Below are 14,147 nucleotides of genomic sequence, written 5' to 3'. Positions count from 1 at the left end.
TGAGGTTCAGAGCTGTCTTAAGCCTAAAGTTCCTGAATCCCTGCGCTCCTGGGGCATATCTCTCGAGCCATCTGGATCCCAAATTTTTATATTTTGTTAGGTTTTTTTTGCAATTTTTCAATTTTTTTTTTTGTTTTAATAAATTGTTTTAATTTCTACAAAGAGTTGTCTCGTTCCTCACAAGAGGCAGTTCTGTGAATTAACAAGAACTCTTTGTTTAAATAAAAGCAAGTCACCAACAGCCTCATGGAAAGTAAAGTTGTTTGCATTTTGTTACAGAGAAAGACAAACACATATTGGAAATTCTCTCTGTCCTTTTCTTATTTGAACTTGTTATGGTGATGTACTACTGCCAAACACAAAGAAAGCAAGTATCTAATACAAGTAGTCAGCAACTAGTTCTCCACTAGGGTACACAGAACCCAAATATATTCACTAACTACTCAACTGTTTCTTGAATCATCAGCAAACAAAATCCTCATACTTTAAAATGTTCTAATAAATAAAATTTCCATCAAATATGGTCAGGAAAGGTTATTTTTTAGGCACCCCAGAAAGATGGTCTGCTGCCCTTTCTGTTGTTTTTGGTTTCTTCAGGGTTTTGGCAGTTCGTTTTGGGAAGGCTGAGCAGGGTGTTTTCTTTTTAAGTCTTTATCTTCCCCCAACCTCCCCACTCATATTTAGATTAAATTTAAGCAAGCACTAACTTAACCCATGCATTGAGAGGTGAAAGTGGCACTTAATGATCCTTTCCCTCTCCTAAGCATAAGAACAGTACAAACCTCATTTAGAGAGAATCACAGAAGGATTCTAAAAGGGCATATGCCACACCATCCTGTCCCATCTTTTCCCATTTCAATCAAAATAAGTGAATGCTGCAGACATTTTTATCAGAAGAGAATCTATTTTTTCCTACTTCAGGCCTTCCCCTAACAAGAGAAACACAGGTTGATTAATAGATCTTAAAACTTCTACAAGGTCATACCTGAAGTCACTCACTTCATGCCAATAAACACATAGCTCAGGGTTGATGAGGGCAATGTGTTACCAAATTATGTCCTCCAACTATTACTGGTGTTATTACCAGCAGAGGATTACACGATTCTACAGGAAATGCTACCAGTAGCAAATCCTACTTCTCTTCCCCAGCAAATTATAGAAGTATACTTTTAACATTTGCATATATTTAAGTTTCAGCTGTATCTGGTTAAGATATCATTGTCAGTAAATCCTTAGTGGATAATATGGCTGTATGATTATGGAAGTCATGTTTTGCTATGAGACACCAAAACAACGGGGCAAACAGGAAGGACCAGCAGCAAACTGATTCAGTCCATCACGAAAAATGTCTTGGCAGAACACGTTAATTATAGGGAAGAAGTAATAAAATGATAATCCCAAGCAATTAGACCGTATCCATACTAAGAGCAGAAAAGGAGAGGGTCTGTCAGCATCCCTGGCAGATTTCTGGTGTGGATTACACCAATGATTCTATTTTCCCCAGAAAAAAAAATAGTAGAGGTGACGAGGCATTTTCAGGTCTAAGGGGCTACAGTTTGGGTGAGCTTGAGAGTGTGAGCAAGTGTGTATGTGACTTGCATTTCAATTTGATTTTCAATTCAGTAGACAGTCTCTTGGGCATCAGTATTTTGTCCCTCTTGCAATGCATCTACAGCATGAAAGATACAAGTAAGCAAAGATGTTACAAATATTTGCAAAAAACCCCAAGGTCTTTGTGAGTGTGTGTGAAACAGAGAACTCAGTGCTTTTAAGCAAAATGCATCATTCTAATTGTCAGAGACATTCAGATAAGTAGACTTAGGTGTGCTAAAAATTTCTAATGTTGGATTTTGCAGCAGTTTATCACCAACAATAGAAACTGGAAATCAAAGAACCACAGAAGCTGAAGTTGGCAGGCACCTGTAAGGATCACCTCACCCCACCATCCTGCTCAAGCAGTCACCCAGACCAGGTTACCCAGGGACACATCCCTAGACGAGTTTTGACTACCTCCAAGGATGGAGACTCCACAAACTCTTTGGCCAAGTTGCTGCAGTCCTTGACCAGAAAGAGGGGGAAAAAAGGGTGTTTTTTGCACCCTGTTTTTGATTTCCTGTTTTTCAGTTTGTGTCCATTGTCTCTTGCATGTCACAAGATACACTGAGACATTTGGCTCAGTATTCTTCACTCTCCCTGATATAATTATAGATGTTGATAAGATCCCTGTAAACCTTTTCTTCTCCAGGCTAAGCAGTTGCAGCTCCCAGCCTCTCACCAATAGATCTGATTCTCTTATCCCTTCAACTTTGCCCTACAGTGGCTCACTCCAGTATCTCCATGTTTCTTCTGTAGGGCCCAACACTGGTGCCAGCACTCCAGATGCATTTCACCAGTGCTTTTTGAAGAAAAGGGATCATCTTCCTCCACCTCCTGGCAACAATTCTTAATCCAACCCAGGAGGCTGCTAAACCTTCTCTGTTTGCTACACGGACACATTCCTGGCTCATGTACACATTGGTGTCCACCAGGGACTCCAGGGTCTTTTCTGCAAAGCTACTTTTCAGCTGGTCACCAGTGCAGGAGGTTATTCCTCCTCAGCTACAGGACTATGCATTTTCCTCAGTTTTACTTCACAAGATTTCTGCCTGACCATTTCACCTGTCTGCCAAAATCCCTGCATTGAATTCCACGTGATCTAGGCTTTGAAAGGCCATCTTCCCATTGCCCCCAGTCATTTCACCAAATTTGATAATGAAGTAACAGCACACATCACAATATGCACAGCAAAGATTTCCTGATAATTTTACATACTATTTTAAGTATCAAAATTACCCCATACTGTAAAAATTTCTTCACCCTAGCTATAGATCACCAAACTGTTCACCATCTTTTCCAGGTCCTTTAAAAAACCACAAAAATGTGCAAAAAGAGTGGGATGTCCTAATTCTCCTTCTTAAGAAATTCCCTCCCCCCTGCACAGAGAATTATTGTCATGGTTACTCTCTACCAAATCCTTCTTAACTAAAACCAGACACACATCTCAATACATGCAGTACAGACCTAAAAAACCACTCCACTTTTAAACTCTGATTACATATTTTAAAGCTCTTGATTAACCACCAGAAAACAGCATCAGTTGGGAACGATGATTTTAAAAGGATGTTCCAAAACAAAAATGAAGACTGAAAAGTTATGCTTGGATTTACCAAAACCAAAAGGTGAATCTTCCTCCAGCACTGACTGTGGGCATAGGCAGCGTGGTAGCCCTAACACTTCTTAGCTGGTGGCCACCCCAGCATTTTGCACTTTATGTGTAGTCCTGCTCCAGGATGCTGCAATGCCAGGCTTGCTGATTGTTAATGTGGTGGCTACACATAGCACAGGAGGGAATTAAGACTCAAAGGCTTTGCCATAATGTTTTCTATTGTCCCAAAGTAAAAAATGCCCTTCCATCCACTTTGAATATTAATAGTAACATCCAAAATTTCAAGATTGCAGAATGAAAAAAAAACCAAACTGCTACTGAAATTTAAGTACAAATACTTTATCAGAAATATTTTAGTTACTAATTATTTTTCAAGAATTAATTAAATAACACTGGGAATGCTTTAGAAGAAATACATACAACAATTAAGGAAGACTTGTAATAATTTTACCTGCCCATACATAATCAAAAGGGAAGACATAAAAAAAAGAAGGAGGTTAAATGCTGCATTTTAAAATAACCTTGTTGTATTTTTTTGTTCAATCCATTTCTAATTTTACAGCATTTTTAACATAATAGATGTTAGTTATCTAGACTTATTAGCATAATAAAGAATTGTAACCTGTAGCAGTCAGGAAACTAAATTACTGCTTTTACATTTAAGTATTACATTGACAAATACATTGACCTTTATATTATGTTATGCTTAGAGGTTAGAAAAATGCATTATTGTTCATTGCATTTTCTTTTTGGGCAGTTTTCTCTGAAAGGTCTGTTGAAGGATAAAAGATTGATATAAATGGGGAGGAGGGAATACATTATTAATATTGTGGGATAATTTACCCAGCAAGTCTTCTACAAGATCAAAATTAGACATTCCCATGGGAACAAACCAAGAATGCAAGTGGGGGAAAAAAGAAACCTCTTTTGACTTTCTGGTGACATTCATCTGAAAATGGCATCTTGGGCAGTGTTATTTTTTAAGCTTTATTTTGCACTGACCACAGTCATAATTACCTCTCTTGGCTTTTAGATACACATTTGTTCATTTCATTCATAAAAATTAGATACAAATTTCCTGCAGCTTGTTTTCAAAAAGTTTAAAATGGAAACTGGAAGGCCCACCAACTCTGCATGGCATTTCAGAGATCTGCAAATCACAGCAATGCCCAGCAATATTAGGGTCTCTAAAACAGGGTTTATTGCCTTGCCCCTTCTGACATTAATATAACAGAAAGCTATTGAAATCTAGTCCAGAGCAGTTCAGGGAGTAACATTATCTATAATGATAATTGCAAACTTTACATTATATTCAAAATAATATTTAAAGTCATTGTAATATCTCATAAGGCATGCTTGAAAATTTTAATGATCCACCAAGTCTATCCACAATCTTGGTGGCTTGCTCTCAAGTATGGAAGTTATCAGGATGAATTTGTCATTAGAGAAAATAAAACACCAACAAAAGTGGTTCAGTCTTCAGGGTGGAGGAAAAATCAGTATTATTTGTGGTACAGTTTAGGAATTTGTCTCATCTTCTTCTCTATATATTCCAGAGGCCCACTCACAAGCACAAAGCAATATGAAAAATTATACAGTTGGGGTCAGTTTGGGGTTTTTTGGTTTTGGGAGGTTTTTGGGTGGGTTGCAACTTTTCTTCAAAAAAGAATGAGCTGGACATACTACAAAAAAACCCCTTCCTTTTCTATCTTGTTTCAACACCCTTGTGGCAGTGACACATATACTCAAAAATGAAAGGGCAAATCTGATGAAATTCCTTTCTTGGGGGAGGTGGGGAGAAGGGAGTGTTCAACTGGCTCTTTCCTTTGGCTTGCAAGCAGTATGCTACCCTGGGTGGTAGCATTTTCTGACTGATCTGTTAGGATGATGTTAAACCCACTGTGCATTTTTCACTGACTGTCTACAGTGTGGCATATTGATTTTGCCGTTCCCTGGTTCACTTCTAAAACCTACACAGTCAAAACTGTTACTTATTTGAAGCTTTCTGCTTTTCCAGCCCTGTTCTGACAGATATCTCTGTTATGGCACCATCTGCTATCTTCATATTCCATGACTGAACCACAGGCTAGCACTATTGCTGTGACAGTTTTGGAGGTGTAAAATACACTTCTCCTGACATCTGCCTCAGCTCATCCATCCTCCAATTAGAAAACCCTCTGAAAACAGTCTTGAAATGCTTTACATTTTAATTTCTCTATAGGATCCTTCTTCACTATAAGGAAGCCAAGTCTCTGAAGTTTATTGTCTTTCAATTTTTAAGAGAGTTAATAGTTTTTGCACACAAAAGCTGACGGTATAGTAGGCAGGCAGGGAACACCTGATACACCAAATTAACATTACTTATTCCTGTTCCAGTGTCTGTAAAAGCACACAGGAACAGGCACAAGAGGGACAGATATTCCAACTCTTTTGGCTGCAATGATGCACTCCAGTTAAAGAAAACACCTACTCTTCTAGAATGAAAAGGAAAATACAAAGCAAGCTGATGACATGAGGTTTGGTCTACTGAACCCATCTAAGGCTCCATCTGCACACAATGAGTTCAGAATAAAGATATTCCTTAAAGGTAACATTTTGATGACATTCACCTGATTTTTTTCACTTAGGTACCACAAGTTTGTTAGTGCTGTAAAATCAGTTTGATAATTCAGGATCTAAGATGGAATTTATTCTCCAGCCTTTATCAACCACAATGTAACGAAGCTATTTAAGAGCAAAGCATATTCTAAAATTATTACCTTACCAACAAGACAGGCACATGTCTAATCACAGGAAGAATGAAGGTTGTGTCTATTTCTTTTCAAACTATAGATCACCATCCAAAATTCAACATAATCAAATATATGTGGAACATGTTAGAATTCAGTGGCCGAAGTCATGAGAAGTAATAGAATGAAAGATAACTTATGAGGGACAAAAACAAATCTCAGTTATGAAAAATTTAGTAAAATTTAAAAGTATCAATCAAAATTAATAACACAACAGAGAGTTAGGAATTGGTGACCTTTAATCTTTACTGAACACATAAAGAGAATCCACACTACTGAACAGAAGAGTGATGTTACTTTCCAAATTTGACTAATGCAGCACAATGCAGAGAAGCACTCTTAAAACGTTCTGATAACACAACTACAAATCCAATGGGTTATTGCCATTCAGCTCAAGAGTTATTATGATTCATTTCCTATAGGCTTCTTAAAAGCATTCAAACACATTTCATCCATAAACGAGACATCTGATATCTGACATTCACATTTTTCCAGTCATAACCAGCAATGTAATTTGTAAGTTTTGTATTAATAAGTATACAGATTTCCACCCCTCTCTCTATTGTTCCAGCTTCTCTCTTACGTCTCTTTGTCTTCCATTGCTCATTTTTCCGAGCCAACCCTTCCAGCAATAGATTTGCACATAAGGAAAAAATCCTTCTTCTGCTAAGTTCTACATTTATACTCGTATCAGTTCCTGTTTTTAAGGAAAGTGTACCGGTTTGGCCAAATTTAGAAATATATACTCTGAGAGAAGGCACAACCACCCCTCCCCCACCAGGTTCGGGAAAAAAAATAAATTTTCCTCGAAGGAAAGTGAAGAAGATAAAACTATTTCTTTAACAAACACATGGGAAAGGAAAATGAGGTTAAATGGTAAAATCTTTTGCTGTGGAGGAAAAAACCTGGGAAAGCGTTAAGAGTCCTCCCTTTGGTCTCCTCGGAGCTGGGGCTTGGCCCAGGGCCAGGCCCTCTGTGCCCGATGAAAAGTCCTCCCGATGTGCTCTGAGGTTGAAAAGCAGTCCAGTAGCAAAGGGAGAAAAATCTGGAATTCCAGAGAAGGAAAAAGCAAAGTCCAACTCTCAGTCTCTCTCTCTCCGGAGAACCAGAAACTGAAAACAACTGGCCAAAAGCTGACTGGAACACAGCAAGCCGGGTGCTTCCTCGCTCCCCTGCCGTGGCTGGGAAGGAAAAAACCGCCTATCTTTATGTGACCTTGAACAAGCTGCAAACTGCTTTGAGAAAGTTTTGCTCAGTTTTTTCTTCTCCCTCTCAGGCTCAGTTTAGAGGCATAGAAAGGCACAAAAATTAATTTCTGGGCATAGGCAGCGATATGGGATACACATCATAACGTCACCCCAAGACAGAAAGTTTCCAGCCTGACTATTCACAAGACCCCCTGGCAGCCACACTACCACTGCCAGAGACTGTCAGTGCTAGGACCAAGGCCCTTTCACTGCAGGTGGCTCCAGTGCCCCAACTGGTCCCCGCTTGACTTCCTGCACACCCCACTCGCAGCCAGACCCGGTTTCCTCACCAGTTTGACACCGGGTTTCCCTTAGCAGAGCCTCAGGTATCTCGTTCTTAAAGCAGTTTATTCATGGGGCAGTAACACAAAAAGGCTTGAGCTGGTGCCTCTGAAGAGGGACCCCCAACAGAGGATCCCCTGGGCTTTTATACTTCCTCAGTCTTCCCATGAACAGGTCTCACCCTTCCTTCTCAGGCCTCAAGTCCCGCCCCCTCTCTGTGTTCATTCTCCTCACTGGAGTCACCCATATTCGTCCCTTTTCATTATTCAAAATGTCAGGAATTCTCAACTCGTGCCACGTCTCACAGTGTCCGTTCTCCTGGCTGGCATCACCCATCTTTCCTGCCCTTTGTTATCCCAAAGGTTGGCAGTTCATTGCCTCTTATCTCGGGCTCCCACCCAGAGCTCAATCTGCATGTCAACCTACATCTCATTCTGCAGCTTGCAAGCTGAGCCCCTTGGACCAGATCTATTCATCGTCATTGTCAAATGTATTTCCAAAGCTTGTGCCTGCCTAATAATGCTCTACATATATTGTCCTTCTGTCCAAATAAAGACCTACTCTGCATCAAGTAACTTACTAAATGCTTTATGCCTTATTTACACAAGGTCCAAGGCTTTCATAGTATTATTTTCAAACAGCTTGTCTAGAATAATTCTCTATTGATCTAAGTGTATACATCCATCTACACACCTTTCTAGTTTATCTGACCCCACACTGCCAAAATTCCTCTATCAGCATTCATTCATGACACAGACCCATAATATAGGCAGTTAGTCAAGCTCTCTCACTTTTGGCTATTATAAAAATCTTTACTCCTTTCCAAGAGAGGAAGGCTCATCCATGAATGAGCATAACAAATAAATCTATCAAGGCAGCAGTTCAAATTTCTTTCAGTGTCCTGTAAAATGAAGATACAGGGACACTTATATCCATTACCTTATTTATTTTATCCTTTCACAAGCATCCACATACTAATTTATGATGCAGCTAAGAAATTTTTTCCTACATATTTCTAAACAAGGGGACAGGTACTTTTGATACTGTAATTATTTTACTTGTTCTTCTGGTTTTTGTATTTCTCTGCAGCACATAATTCTTAACAAAACTTGAACAAAATTATCCGTTACCTCTTACAAAATGATTTTTTTTTCTTAATTTCTTGCTATTAGTCTGTACTAATATCCTACTGTAACTCTGCAGTGTTTATATATAGAATAAAAATATATTAAGTTAATTTAATATTTAATATTTACCTGTTTGAATAAATGCTTATGGCATTTTCTCATTTATATATAAATTTTCAGTTTCATATTTACCCTGTAAAAGGCACTTTTGTTTGCAAACATGCACATCACTTCAGAAAAACAACATACTTCTTCTGCTTTATCATTTTGCAGCACAATAGATTTATCTCTAATTTTATCTCTAATGCTTTTAAAAAAGGAAAAAAAATAAAACATATTAGGGAAAAAAATTAGCTATCTGCCTATGTTTTAATTCCAGGAATGAAAGGGTCTATGAGACAAGCCTCCTGTAGTTACAAGGTCTTAAATTTGTCTTGTCTTGGTCCTTTTACACCAGAAAGTGTCACCAACAAAAGCTATCCATAATTCCATTCAAAATACTCCATAGCACTCCTTTTTCTGAGTTTCAATGATAACAGTTAAATTGGTAGTCACTGGACTCAGTCCTAGGGGATATTACTGGGTTGCCCTAGTCTCATATCCCATTGTCCAAAAGTTGAGCATGTCCTTTTGCCATGCCTCTTAGCTTTTTCTGCTTTTTCCAATGTGGTGGACATTTCTGTGTTCCATGCAAGTTTCTTGGAGAGCAATACCCAGATAAAAGCATCCCCTGCTTCCATAGGCAAGGAAAAACTTTTGGGAATTTCAGTGTAAAGGAATATAACTACCATTTTCCATTCCCTTTCCCTTCATCTTGAAGCACAGAGAGCAAATCACCACTGGATGTGACAATTCCCCCAGCTCACCTGAATGCACATGGGTTCAGAACTAAACTAGGGTGTAGTAAAACAGGTGCCCAGGGACAATAGCATGAAAAAAGGTGAGAGAACTGGGCTGACAGTCTGCATCAAGTCTTTTTGCTCCATCTGTAATTTTGCATGCACAGTGCTTCAGAAACTTATTTTCTTTCTTCCCCATATTAAAAAGTGTGATGACCAACACATGATATACAATACTAAGGCCATGTTCATACCAGCAGTAGTAACTCAGTGAGGATCCAAAACACAAAACTCGTCACATGTATAACTCTGGACTCAAAGTGGCTAAGCATGAACACACGTCTCAAGACAAGACTGCCTCTCAAACTCTTACCTTGATTTGACTAACAGCATTTCTTGAGCATAAGTTTATCACTATTTCAACATACTTCACAGATGGTTCATGGAAAAGTTCAGTGATTGGGCCTCTCCAGGAATAAAACACTGAAGGTTTTACCAGGCTTATGAAACAACTATTTTCATAATGACAAGTTAAAATCTATGATTTTCATTTTGACCCTGCATTTAGTTTAAAACAGAATTTTAATTTCTCTACTAGCAGACCTGGGACTATTTGGAGTAACACCTTTTTCAATTAAAGGCTAGAAGAAAATCACAGACCATTCACCTTTAATGATGGGCACATATAAAAGCATACTTTCACTACTGCCTTAAATGACAGATGTTCTTTCCTGACTGTCACCCAGGTACAAAACCATGCAGTTCTTTCAGGTAGCATTCTACTGGTGCATGTGGCAGATTGGCAAACTACAGATTAATGTCAAACTTGCAAAAATATATGTCAGGTCAAACTAGTGCAGCTACATTCTGGTCCCCTTCGATATTACTAGACTTTGCACAGCTCCACTTGGTACACATCTCACTGAAAGACTGTGTGTATCGAAGTGAGCAGAGCTGCAGGTGTCCAACACAAGCAAGAGTGCCACAAAAACGCTGGTCTTTACAGAGTCAGCTTGCATCCAGCACGAGGACTGAAAAGGAACTAGAAAAAGATCCTGATCAGAGATACTGTGGGATGAAAAGAGCTGGGCTGGGACAATGGGGGTCGAGGGATAATGCCTGAAGAACTGAGGGCAAAAATATGCTCCCTTGCCTTCTCCTTCTATAACAGTCTGTAATGGCTTTTATCCCTCTTCCTTCAGTTCCTTGTTTTTCTCCATCAAAGTTCTTGCAACTATAAAGAGTAAAAACAGTTCTGTTCCCTTCCGGTTTGTCTCCTGCCAAATTCTTATACACAACCAATCTTGTCACTGTTAAGGCAGTCTGAGGAGCAGAAAAGACCTTGACCCTGTGTCAAGAGCACTGCTCAGCAATAGCAGAAACATCCCTAAATTATCAACACAATTTCCAGTACAAATACAAAACACAGTCCCATACTGGACACTGCAAAGAGAATTAACCCTACCACAGCCAAAACCAACAAAAACATGTTTGCAGGCTCTGGCAACAAAACAGTGCATTTGTACCCTTAAAACAGACAGAATTTTAGTGACATTTAGTGTCACTAGAATCAAAAATAATTGCTCACCCACTGGCTATAAATTAAGCATGTTTATTTTGCCAAGGGCAACATTTACTAGAAATTGTAACTAGCGAGCAAGTCAGAAATCACCTAAATCATAATCCCAGCTAATTAAATTCTGCATTTCATGGACTAATATTTATTGACAGCTCCCTAAAAATGAATTAAGATATGCAGTAACTGCATTTCCTGAAAATAACTGTTGTTGGGGGGGGCGGGGGAATTTGGTTGGCTTTTTTTGTTTTTCAGTTTCTTGTGAGGTTTTTGCAAGCACTTAGGTTACTGCAAAATTGCTCTGGATCATACTGTTAATATACAACAGCCAATTACTATTCTTTAATCAAAGAACTCATTCCTATTTATTGGAAATTGGGGCTGCTCTCACCAATTTTTGTTCCTGTTTAAGAGATTGGACACTTACTAAATATTGAAATCTAGGAAGGCAATAGAGAGATGTTAGTGAGATACACATGCCAATTTACTGTCTGTTAACTTGTTTTGGTCATTTTATTGTTTCTGCCCTGTAACTTGGAATGAATTAATGTGCATATCTTTTTATCAAACTAATAGTCTTCAAGGCATTTTCAGACTTTGCACTGAGATTTGGCATATGGGTGGTAGATGAGACTTTACTTGCAATGCAGACTGACTTCTGAGCTACTCATCCATCGACTGGTTCAAGTGTTAAGCTTGGAAACAGAAGCCAGAGAATTCTGGCCAAAAAAAAAAAAAGAGCCAGAAGGGAGAGGCACGTTAATTAAATAAAAGGAAGAAACTTCACTGTTCTGTGGTAAAAAGTGACAACATGGGCACAGATGAAATAGCAAATGAAAAATAACTTAAAAAGGTCTGAAGGAAGAAAAATGTGCAGCTAACTCAACACAGCAATGTGTTCTTTAAAGCTATTCTAGGACCAAAAAGGTGCTATTTTATGGCACACGCAAAAAGGGTATTATTAAAATAACTAGGATGCTAAATGCAGGATCTGTAAATAACCAGATGTGTAACAATGGACAGTACATGAGGGGGGAAAAAAGCAGTCGAAAACTCCCAAGGAACAAGAACAAGCTTCTGAGGTTAACAATAAGTGAAGGAAAAGGAGATTTACCACTAGCATCTGTGCTAATTAGTAAGTTTCAGGATTTCTTTGGGAGTCTTCGAGGTGGAGACCTCAACTGCGAAAGACCAAAAAATAAGCAACCAATTATCTGAAGAGACTTCTATTTTAGCAGTGATGGTCAGGACAGAAATTGTGTATATCCCCCTTTAGCTAAGCTATACAAATGAGTAACTACTGTGCCTTTTATTCCCATGTATTTCTCTAATACAAAGTTGGTCAGATCTCTGGGAATGTTTTCTACTATGTGTGCCTGCAAACCCTGAGCATAACAGATTTCTTCTCTCACAGGTATTTTTTTCAGGACACTTGTCTCCATTGCATGTGATTTTTAGATCACATCTAAATTATTTGGGGCTTTTCTGTAAAAGCAGTAATCAAATACTTTAATTCACTGACAATATTTGTCTCGTTAGCCCAAACTGAAGGGTAAGTCTAACACTGCCTTTTCCAGTTGAGGATGCCACAGTCACCTTTCGGGTCTGCCTCCTAAATACTGAGTTCAACCATAAAAATTTCTTATATTTTACTCTTCTTTCATGCACTCATGGCTTCTACTTTACTAAGATTACTTCTTTAATGAACGTGTTCCTGCAAGAATATCTTAAATTAGTATGCCTTGAATCCAGAGAGCAGAAACACTTTTTGTCATTCTAAAATTCTTCCCCAAGAGCCCTTTTCACAATACTCAGCTAGAATTGCCAAGAATGGAAAAGAAGCAGAGAGCTGGGCTCCAAGGTACCCAGACCTGTGTGACAGGCAGCAGACATTTCATTATCAGGATATTTGTGTAGTCAGCAGCCACAATCATTTACAGAACCTGAAAGAGATTAAAATAGATATATGAATAATAATACATTTATGAATAACTTAAAAAAAAAAAGGCCAGTATTTAGTTGTAGCAAATATTTATAGTGTACAGCTACATATACTTCAGGTGAAATTTCCACTTTGGATGAATATACTGATCTACAGGGCCCTGCTTCAGAGTGAAGAGTGCATGTCTAAGGAGCACACAAAAGTTCTTGGATGGTTTGCCAAAGGTTTTCTAAAAGCCTTATTCAAGAAAAAATTCCCATCTCTCCCTCTGAGAAGAAAAAAGAAGAAAGTGAATAAAATAGATGAAGATAATATAAAATCTTTAAAGTTCTTTAAAGCTCTTCTTATTCCCAATGAAACTGTCAGCCATACACAAAAAATACAGCAGGAGCTGTTAACATGCATTGATTTGTAAATACCAGCTATTTGATTTCAAGATTGCTGGAGAAAAAATTCATCTAAGTGTAACACAAACTCACTTTACTTTTTTCTAACAGTTTTTGTAACTTTTATTAATGTGTAACAAGTTTCCTACCCAGCTAGAGCACCTATACAGATGTATGTTACAACACAGCACCAGAAACACAAACTATTCTATAATAAGAATGAACTGCATAAAAGCAAAAAATTAGTTCAAAACATGTACACACTGAAAATTCAGCCATCTACTGCTCGGATTAGAGAAATTGCAACTTTTGTTGTCAACCATCACATGTAAGGATCCTTTATCTCCACTTGTAGATACCAGGCAAGACACTGCTGCCTCACGTTCTTTCACCCCAATGCAGCAGGAGGACAATACACTTAGCAAACCACAGGAGTGGGAGCAGCTGGCAAAGAGCTATGAAATCTGATGGACATTAGTGTGGGGCATGCCCAGCCACTGCCCTGGAGGGACGTCTGCTGAGATAAGGAGATTGAGCAATCTCCCAGCAAGACCCCTGGGAAGGCAGCTACTCTTCAGTTATGGCGAGAAGAAGACAGACCCAGAGTCCTCTGGGAGACCCTATGCAGATCCTTTGTAACCCATTGGCCTTTACCCTCTGACACCCACCCCCTGTATCCCTATAAAGCCAGCCCCCTGCCCCTGTGAGGGTAGAGAGATGCTCATCTCTGGCTCCCCTTTGCCAGAGTACGGAC

The sequence above is a fragment of the Aphelocoma coerulescens genome, chromosome 4, assembly GCF_041296385.1.
Source record: "Aphelocoma coerulescens isolate FSJ_1873_10779 chromosome 4, UR_Acoe_1.0, whole genome shotgun sequence".
NCBI classification, from domain to species: domain Eukaryota; kingdom Metazoa; phylum Chordata; class Aves; order Passeriformes; family Corvidae; genus Aphelocoma; species Aphelocoma coerulescens.
Note: the sequence above shows the minus strand (reverse complement) of the source record.